Source organism: Vombatus ursinus, unplaced genomic scaffold (assembly GCF_900497805.2).
Source record: "Vombatus ursinus unplaced genomic scaffold, bare-nosed wombat genome assembly UNPS02014832.1, whole genome shotgun sequence".
Taxonomy (NCBI): Eukaryota; Metazoa; Chordata; class Mammalia; order Diprotodontia; family Vombatidae; genus Vombatus; species Vombatus ursinus.
The window spans coordinates 11816607-11825415 of record NW_020954610.1 but is presented as its reverse complement, the minus strand read 5'-3'; the positions used below and the strand labels follow the sequence as shown (position 1 = coordinate 11825415).

The window sequence follows — 8809 nt, the reverse complement described above, 5'->3', positions numbered from 1 at the left end:
CCTTCCTTCCTTCCTTCCTTCCTTCCTTCCTTCCTTCCTTCCTTCCTTCCTTCCTTCCTTCCTTCCTTCCTTCCTTTTTCTTTAATATAGGGTTTCTCAACTGTTAGGTAAGAAAAAAGTGATAGACAAAGTATACTTAGATTTCAGTTAGGCATTTCATATGGCTCTCATATCCATTTTCATGTGGTCTGAAATTTGAATTTCCTTCATAATTAACTATGATGACTGATGAATTGATATTTGCCTAAGCTTAAAAGGATTTGGTATTTAAGTTTTGATTAGATATGTTTTCAGCAATATCATCAACAATTAGCAGATTTGTTTCCATTAAAGAGAATGGCAGAGATCAAAGGTTATGGTCTTGAATATTTAATCACTAAATATTGGCATTTGTGACTTTATCTCTTGGATAATGCCATAAAATGAAATTTGTCTTTTGAAATGCTGCTATTTTACCAATGGATTTAATGTTATAACATCATTAAAAAAACTATTATGAAGTTTTTTTTTCTCCTTTTCAAAATGGACTCAGTTATTAGTACAACATCATTAATTTGATTTCCACTGTCAGAATTTGTAGTCTTTCTGATTAGGTGATGAAACTCACCTTTTCACAATCTGTGAAGGAGGAGTTTGTTGAGTGAATGAATAGAGTAAATTAGATTACTTCAATGACTAGAACAGTTTAGTGAACACAGTGTGGGACTTTGAGTAGGCAAGATGTGGGTTCAAATCTTGCCTTGACACTTACTGAGTAGTCACTTTGCATTTCTTAGCCTTAGTTTCACATTTGTAAAATGGGGATATGGAGAACATTTATATCATGGGGTTGTTGTGCGGATCAAATAAGATAATGACCATAAAGTTATTTTATAAACCACAGAGCCCTATACTATTGTTTGTTGTTATTGTTATTGTGGATATTATTTCCACTATTTAGAACCCTCTCAGCATACAATTTTTTTTCTGTTTTGTTCTGAAATCCTCTGTAGAGGATCCATCTGATGACTGGAAGGATTACTTTTCTTTTCAGTATTTTGTGAATACCAGTGCATCCCACAGGCAGCTAATCTTTGACTCTAACTCTTTCTATATGACAAACTTGTTTTTGGGAAGGTAAATGAAGGCAAAGAGGACAAATGTAAGAGAATCAAATCATCCCATTTTTGAGTTGGCAAGGACTTTTTATTTTCAAATACCCTCAAGAACTTTAGAATTATAAACAAGAACTAATAAAAATAGAAATAATAATAATAGCTAGTATTTTTATAATAATTTAAGTATTGCAAAGTACTCTACATATGTTAACTCTCTTCATCTTTACAACAATCCTCTGACGTAGGTGTTATTATCCCCATTTTTACAGATGAGGAAAATGAGGCATTGAGAGGTTAAGTGATTTGTCCAGGGTCACATAGCTAGTAGGTATCTGAGACTGGATTTAAACTAAGATATTCTTTTAAAAAACCCACAAAATTTTGTTTTCCTTCCAATTATATGTAAAAAAAATTTTAAGTTCTTTTTTTTAACTTTTGAGTTCCAAATTCTATCCCTTCCTTCCTTTTTTCTCCCTCCCTCCCTCATAGTAAGCAATCTGATAGCTTATAAATGTACAATCATGTAAAACATTTCCATATAAGTTATTTTGTGCAAGAAGACTTGAACAAAAAAGAAGAAAGAAAAAGGGAGGAAGGAAGAAAGGAAGAAAGAAAAAAGAAAGAAAGAGAAAAATAGTATGCTTCAGTCTGTATTCAGACATCTCTGTTCTTTTTCTGGAGGTGGATAGCATTTTTCGTCATGAGTCCTTTGGGATTGTCTTGGATCATTATATTGCTGAGAATAGCTAAGTCATTCACAGTTCTTCATCATACAATTTTGCTGTTACTATGTATAATGTTGTCCTGGTTCTGCTCACTTCCCTTTACATCAGTTCGTGTATGTCTTTCTAGGTTTTTCTGAAATCATCCTGCTTGTCATTTCTTATAGTACAATAGTATTACATTACAATCATATACCATAATTTGTTCAGCCACTCCCTAATTGATGGACATCCCCTCAATTTCCAATTCTTAGCCACCACAAAAAGAACTGCTATAAATATTTTTTGTACAAATATGTTCTTTTCCCTTTTTTTCAATTTCTTTGGGATACAGATCTAGCAGTAATATTGCTGAATCAAAGGGTATACATAATTTCATAGCCCTTTGGACATAGTATTTAATTCTCCAGAATAGTTGGATCACAACTCCACTAACAATGCATTGTTTATCAGTTTTCCCACATGCCCTCCAACATTTATCATTTTCCTTTTTTGTTATATTGGTCCAATCTGATAGGTGTGAGGTGGTACCTCAGAATTGTTTTAATTTCCATTTCTTTAATCAGTAGTGATTTGGAGCATTTTTTCCTATGACTATAGATAGTGTTGATTTTTTGGGGGGGGGCTAAAAACTGCCTGTTCATATCCTTTGACTATTATTTATCAATTGGGGAATGACTTTAAACTAAGATGTTCTTGAAGGCCAGTTTTTTTATAGATGCACTAGGTAATATTATTTAGTTAGTTTTCAACATTCACTTTTGTAAGAATTTGAGTTCCAAATTTTTTTCTCCCTCCCTTCCTCCTCTACCCCCTCCTGAAGTTGGCAAGCAATCTGATATAGGCTATAGGTGTACAATCATATTAAACATATCTTTACATTAGTCATGTTGTGAAAGAAGAATCAGAACAAAAGGGAAAACCGCAAAAAAGAAAAAAACAACAACAAAAGAGAAAATAGAATCCTTTGATCCGGATTCAGACATAGTTCTTTCTCTGGATGTGGATAGCATTTTCCATCGTGAGTCTTTTGGAATTATCTTAAATCATTTTATTGCCGAGAAGAGCTAAGTCTATCAAAGTTAGTCCTTATTTTGCCTTTGACTATAGGTAGTTTTGATTTGTTTGACTAGAAACTACCTGTTTGTATACTTTGACCATTTATAAATTGGGGAATGACTCTAAGTTAATATATTCTTAAAGGCCAGTTTTTTATAGATGTACTAGGTAATATTTTTGTTTGTTTTAGAGAAGCAAAGATCATAAGCCTGGAAGATACTGGAGAGGTTGCCTAGTTTAATTATGTTATTTGATGGATAAAGAAACTGAGACCCAGAGAGGCCAAGGACCTATAATCCCAGAGACAGAATTAGAACTTCACTAGTTAAATTATTATACTTGTGCTTGAGAAAAATCATAGAATCACAGAATTTGAGAATTTGAAGAGACCTCGGAAGCCATATACTCCAGACCATAACCAAAATAGATCAGTCAGTCAATGCAAGCATTTATTAAATACCTACTTTATGCTAGGCATTGTGCAAAGCACTGAGAATACAAAGAAAGGCAAAAGAGAGTCCCTGCTCTCGAGGAACTTACAGTCTAATGAATCAACATATAACATAACTGACAAGTGGTCATCCCACTTAGAGAAGGCAGCTACAAGCCAGATTAAAATGCAATTGGCAAATATTTAACAGAAAAAATGAAAACACAATGGAACGTAGATAACGTTAACATGTGGTCTTCTAAGTCAACGTGTGACTGGAAGGGATCCTTATGTATGGTGTAGTGACTCCCATTTCTATTTGAGTTTGACACCGCTGATACACCTTCTTCTGGAAGACCTCCAAGGAAGACTCAAATCACTGCGTCTCTGGAAAGCCCATTCCACTTTTGGACACTTTTAATTCTTAAGAAGTTTTTTTTTTCCTCCCTCATCCCAAGTCTAAATTTGCTTCTCTGCAACTTACAATCATTGTTCTTGGTTCTGTCCTTTGGGGCCAAACAAAACAAATATGATCTTTCTTGCATATGATAACCCTTCAAATATCTGGAGATAGCTAAGAACAGCTTTTTAAAAATAGCATTTAGAAGCAGCTGGGTGGCACAGTGGATAGAACATCGCCCCTGAAGTCAGCAGGATCTGAGTTCAAATCTGGCCTCAGACTAAACACTTAAAATTTACTTAGCTTTGTGACCCTGGGCAAGTCACTTAACCCCAATTGCCTAAAAAAAGTAACATTTAAAAATTTTTCATAAATGTTGATTAGCCATGCTCCTGAAGAGTACAAATTAGTGATGTTTTACTTTTCCTAAAATTAACTTTATCTGCACTCCTATTTTTCTTATGGGCAGCTAGCTGGCACAGTAGATACAGTGCCAGGCCTGGAGTCATGAAGATTTCTCTTCCTGAGTTCAAATCTGGCCTCAGACACTTAACTAGTTGTATGACCCTGGGCAAGTCATTTAACCCTGTTTGCCTCAATTTCCTCATCTATAAAATGATCTGGAGAAAGAAATGGCAAACCACTCCAGTATCTTTGCCAAGAAAACCCCAAATAGGGTCACAAGGAGTTGGACAAGACTGAAGAACAATATTTGTCTTATAGCAGTAGATCAATAGTCATTAAATCTGTCTTATAAATTATTACAGCAGAGGTTCTTAACCTTTTGCTTGTCATAGACTCCTTTGGAAGTCTGGTGAAACCTATGTACCCCCTTCTTGGAAAAATATTTTTAAATGAATAAAATAAAATACATAGGATTATAAGGAAACCCATCATGTTGAAATAAAGTTATTAAAATATTTTAAAAAACAACTTCACAGACCCCAGATTAAAAACCCCTGGATTAAAGTGCAATGTAATGATATTAACTGACAGGTATTTATTATTCTTACTAGGTACTATGGGGAATTTTAAAAAGTATAAAACACAGTGCCTGCCCTTGAGGAGTTTCCAATATTATTATGTTACTAAACTCTTTAAAAAATAAAAATACGCAAGAGCTCAGAAGAAGAACCAAATCACGATGAGGCCTATTTAATTTAGTACTTCTCCACACAGAGAATGAGTTTCAGTTATCTCCTATCAGCTTTGTTTGACCTCTGCTTCCTAAAGCCGAGAACACGATTTCCAATAGTATTCATTGTGTCAAAGGTGCATTGTTGATGTGTCTTTCCTGCTTCCACCCCCAAGCAGTTCCTTAAGTCCTTGACTGACTGAAACATGTGTAGAAAAGGGAGGATGCTGTCAAAACCCCTGGCACAGAGAGAGCACAACTGTTTAGGGACAGTTGGGGGATAGGACACAGGGGAGAAGGAGCAGAAATCAACATGTTCTAGTTGAATTGTTTTCCTTTCATTTAGTAATTGACTATTGTATGTGGATTGTATCTGTGTAGGAAGAGTTGTATGATATATTGGAAAGAGTATTAGATTTGGCATTAAAAAAAACAATAACAACAAATAATAAAAACCTGGTCTTGAATCTTGGCTCTGCTTTTCCTATGTGCAAGGCCTTGGAAAGTCAATATCATGTCCCTGGGCTTCATTTCTTCAGCAGCAAAATGAAGGGAACTCTGATTCATAGATCAGTTGCATGATTATAATGAAGCTTGGTTCTCTTCTCAGCCTGTTATGGTCTAAACCAGAAGTGTTGAACTCAAATAGAAAGGGGACCACTAAACCTTACCACATTTTGACTTAGGAAACCACATATTAATGCAAACTACTAAGAACCATCTGAAAAAGTGTCTGCATATAGAGAGAGACAGTATCTGGGAATAGGGGAGTGACAGTCTCACTGTATTCTCACTCTTAATGCAGCCTTTTTTTGGGATGATTCTTGAATATTCACATTTTGGCTATTGAGAACTTTTTGTACTTTTTAACCACTTGTGAATTAACCCTCATCTTGAATATTGGGTCCGTTATGGGCAGCATGGTTTAAGAAGGACAATGACAATCTGGAAAGTGCCCAGAGGAAGACAACCAGGATGGTGAAGGGCCTGCCTTGAGACAATGTCACGTAAGGATGGTTGAAGCAATTAGGGATGTTTAGCCTGGAGAAGAGAAGAGTCAGGAAAAATGTGATAGCTTGTCTTCAATTATTTGAAGGGTTTCTATACAGAAAAGGGATTAGATTCTCTCTCAGAGAGCAAAACTAGTTACAAAGTTGCAAAAAAAAAACAATTTAGGCCTGATGTCAGGAAAAAATTATTAAAAATTAGAGCTGTCAAAAAAAAGGACTAGGTTGCCTTGAATGCCGTGAAGTAGAGGCTGAATAGCTGCAACTCGCAAGGTATAGGATGGTAAGAATTCTTTCCATGTGAGAGATAGACTAAACGGCTATCAAAGTCTATTCCAACTCTCAGATTCTGTGATGGTGTTCAAAATAATGAGTAATCACAGAAATATATGTTTAAACTATTCCCAATTATCACCTTATGTTCATCGAGCTGGCAATAAAAAATGAAAGAAGGGAAAAACTATTGGTGTTGGATGTTGGAAGCTCTGTTCACTAATTCACCACTGATAGATACAGCTTTGAATTGGTCCAACTAGTTTAGAATACAATTTGGAGCTACAAAGGAAAGAAGGAAGGAGGGAGGGAAGAAATAAAAGAAGGAAAGAAGGAAGGAGAGACTTGAGGGAGGGAAGGAAAGAAGGAAGGAGGGAGTTAAGCAAAGGAAGGAAGGAAGGAAGTATTTATTAAGTGCTTACTGTGTTCCAGATGCTGTGCTAAGCACTTTACAAATATTTGATCCTTAAAACTAACTCTGGGAAGTAGGTGTTATTATTATCCCCATTTTACAATTGACTCCGAAAACTGAGATGTAGAAAGATTAAAAGACTTGCCCAGGGCCACCCAGCTAGGTAGTGTCTGAGTTCAGATTTGAACTCACGCGTTTTATACTTCAGGCCCAGTGGCCTATCCAATGAGTGACCTAGCTGCTAAATTGTTCATATTCTTTGAGTCAGAAGTTCCATTTCAGCTACTATACCCAGATGACAATAAGAAGTGATCAATTGACATATCTATCCATCTATCTATCTATCTGTATAAAATGTTCATGGTAGCATGATTTACAGTAGTAAGCTGAAAAAATATTTGCTCAACCATTGGGGGAATGACCGAACAAATTATGGTATAAATATATCATAGACTATTACCACACACAGTAAGGAATGATGTACTTGAAGAATTCAGGGTAACAAGAGGATAATTATACAAAACGATGCTGAGTAAAGAAAGCAAAGCCAAAGAATAATGTATACAGTGGCCACAACATAAAGTCAATATGAATAGGCCACAAAACTGGTAAAAAAAAAATAATGGCAAATGCTAATCTAATATGTTAACTGCCAGAGTTAAAGGATATATCATTCCTTTTTGTTCACAATTGATACACTGGTGTTGTGAAGATAGTTATGTTTTTTAATAGGAATTATTTTGTGTAATAGGTAGTTGGGAAGTGTTTAAGTGTCAAAATAAATTGGAGCATTAATATTTTAAAATGAATTTGACTTTTATTTGAGCTGACATGAGTTGAAGCGAAGGGGACAATAAGCTGATGGTGTGTAATAGTTCAGCTGACAAACATGGCGGAAGGAAAGCAGTGATTGTCTTGAGCTCTCTCCCAAAGCCCTCCAAATACCTAAAAAATGGCTCTAAACAAATTCTAAAGCAGCAGAACCCACAAAAAGACAGAGTGAAACAAATTTCCAGCCCAAGACAGCCTGAATGGTTGATTGGAAAGGTGTATCGCGCTGGGCGGGGAGAGGAGCGCAGTTTGGCACGGGCGCGCAGGCCGTAGCGACCCTGGAGCAGGCCTCAGAGGACTGAATCATGGGCAGTTGTGGCAGTTTCCAGACTTCTCAACCCCTGAACGCCAAAGACAACTTAGAAGGAGAGCGGGAGAGCTTCTTACCAGAGTACATCAGTGGAGATTTTGATTCTGTTAGACCTGAAGTCAAAGAATACTACCAAGTCAAGGGATGTGAACTTGTTTTAACTCCTGATCAAGACTACACAGCTTTTACTAAATGCCTTCAAGTGCTCCAGAAGAAGATAGTGGAAAAGGACCTCCAGGTTGACCTGACTGTGACTTTGGGTGGACTAGCAGGATACTTTGACCAGATCATGGCTTCTGTGGAGACCCTTTTTCATGCAACTACCATCACTCCAGCGCCTGTCATCCTCATACGAGCAGATTCCCTCATTTGTCTGCTTTAGCCAGGAAAGCACAAACTGCATGTAGACACAGGATTTGAAGGTGTGGCCCTATTCCTGCTGGATACCCTTGTAAGCAAGTCACCACAACTGGTCTAAAATGGAACCTCACCAACGGTGTGCTCATGTTTGGAACCCTAGTCAGCACTTCAAATACCTACGATGGCTCTGGAGTTGTGACTGTGGAAACAGATCATCCACTCGTCTGGACCATGGGCATCAAAGATGAACCCAGAAAATGACGCTTCAAAATCCACCACTGCCTTACTTAATTTGCTCATGACTGTAAAACATCTGGATTAGAATGGTAATATAAGCCATGAAGGGGAAGGGGGGTTAGTTTTCTATTTTTAATAATTGTTTTTGTGCAGTTTAGGATATATAACATTTTAAAGGACAGATTCTAATTTTTTTAAATGAAGGGAAAATTAATGACTAATGTTATCAAAATCAATTTATTAAACAATTTGGATCAGCCCTTTCTAAAATTCAGATCTGAATATTCACCAAACCCTTCTTATCCTCCCAACAATCTTCCTTTTGAAGTTCCTAGTAAGTTCCTCAGGAAATTTTCAGGTCCTCTCTATAAGCCTCCACCAAAGGACATTACTGTTGTCTGCTGTGCACTTATTGAACTAAGATGCAGTATCTTGAATTTTGTAATTTACTCTATGCTTCTTGCCAAAACCTATTTTATTCTCAAAATTGATGATAAGTACTCATTACTATCATTGCCATCTTCATTACTAGCCAT

General features: G+C 36.4%; 1 pseudogene; it reads left to right on the top strand.

The window, feature by feature from the left end:
• Positions 1–8297, top strand: part of LOC114025690 — a 12869-nt pseudogene extending 4572 nt beyond the window's left edge.
• The last annotated feature ends 512 nt before the right edge of the window (positions 8298–8809 follow it).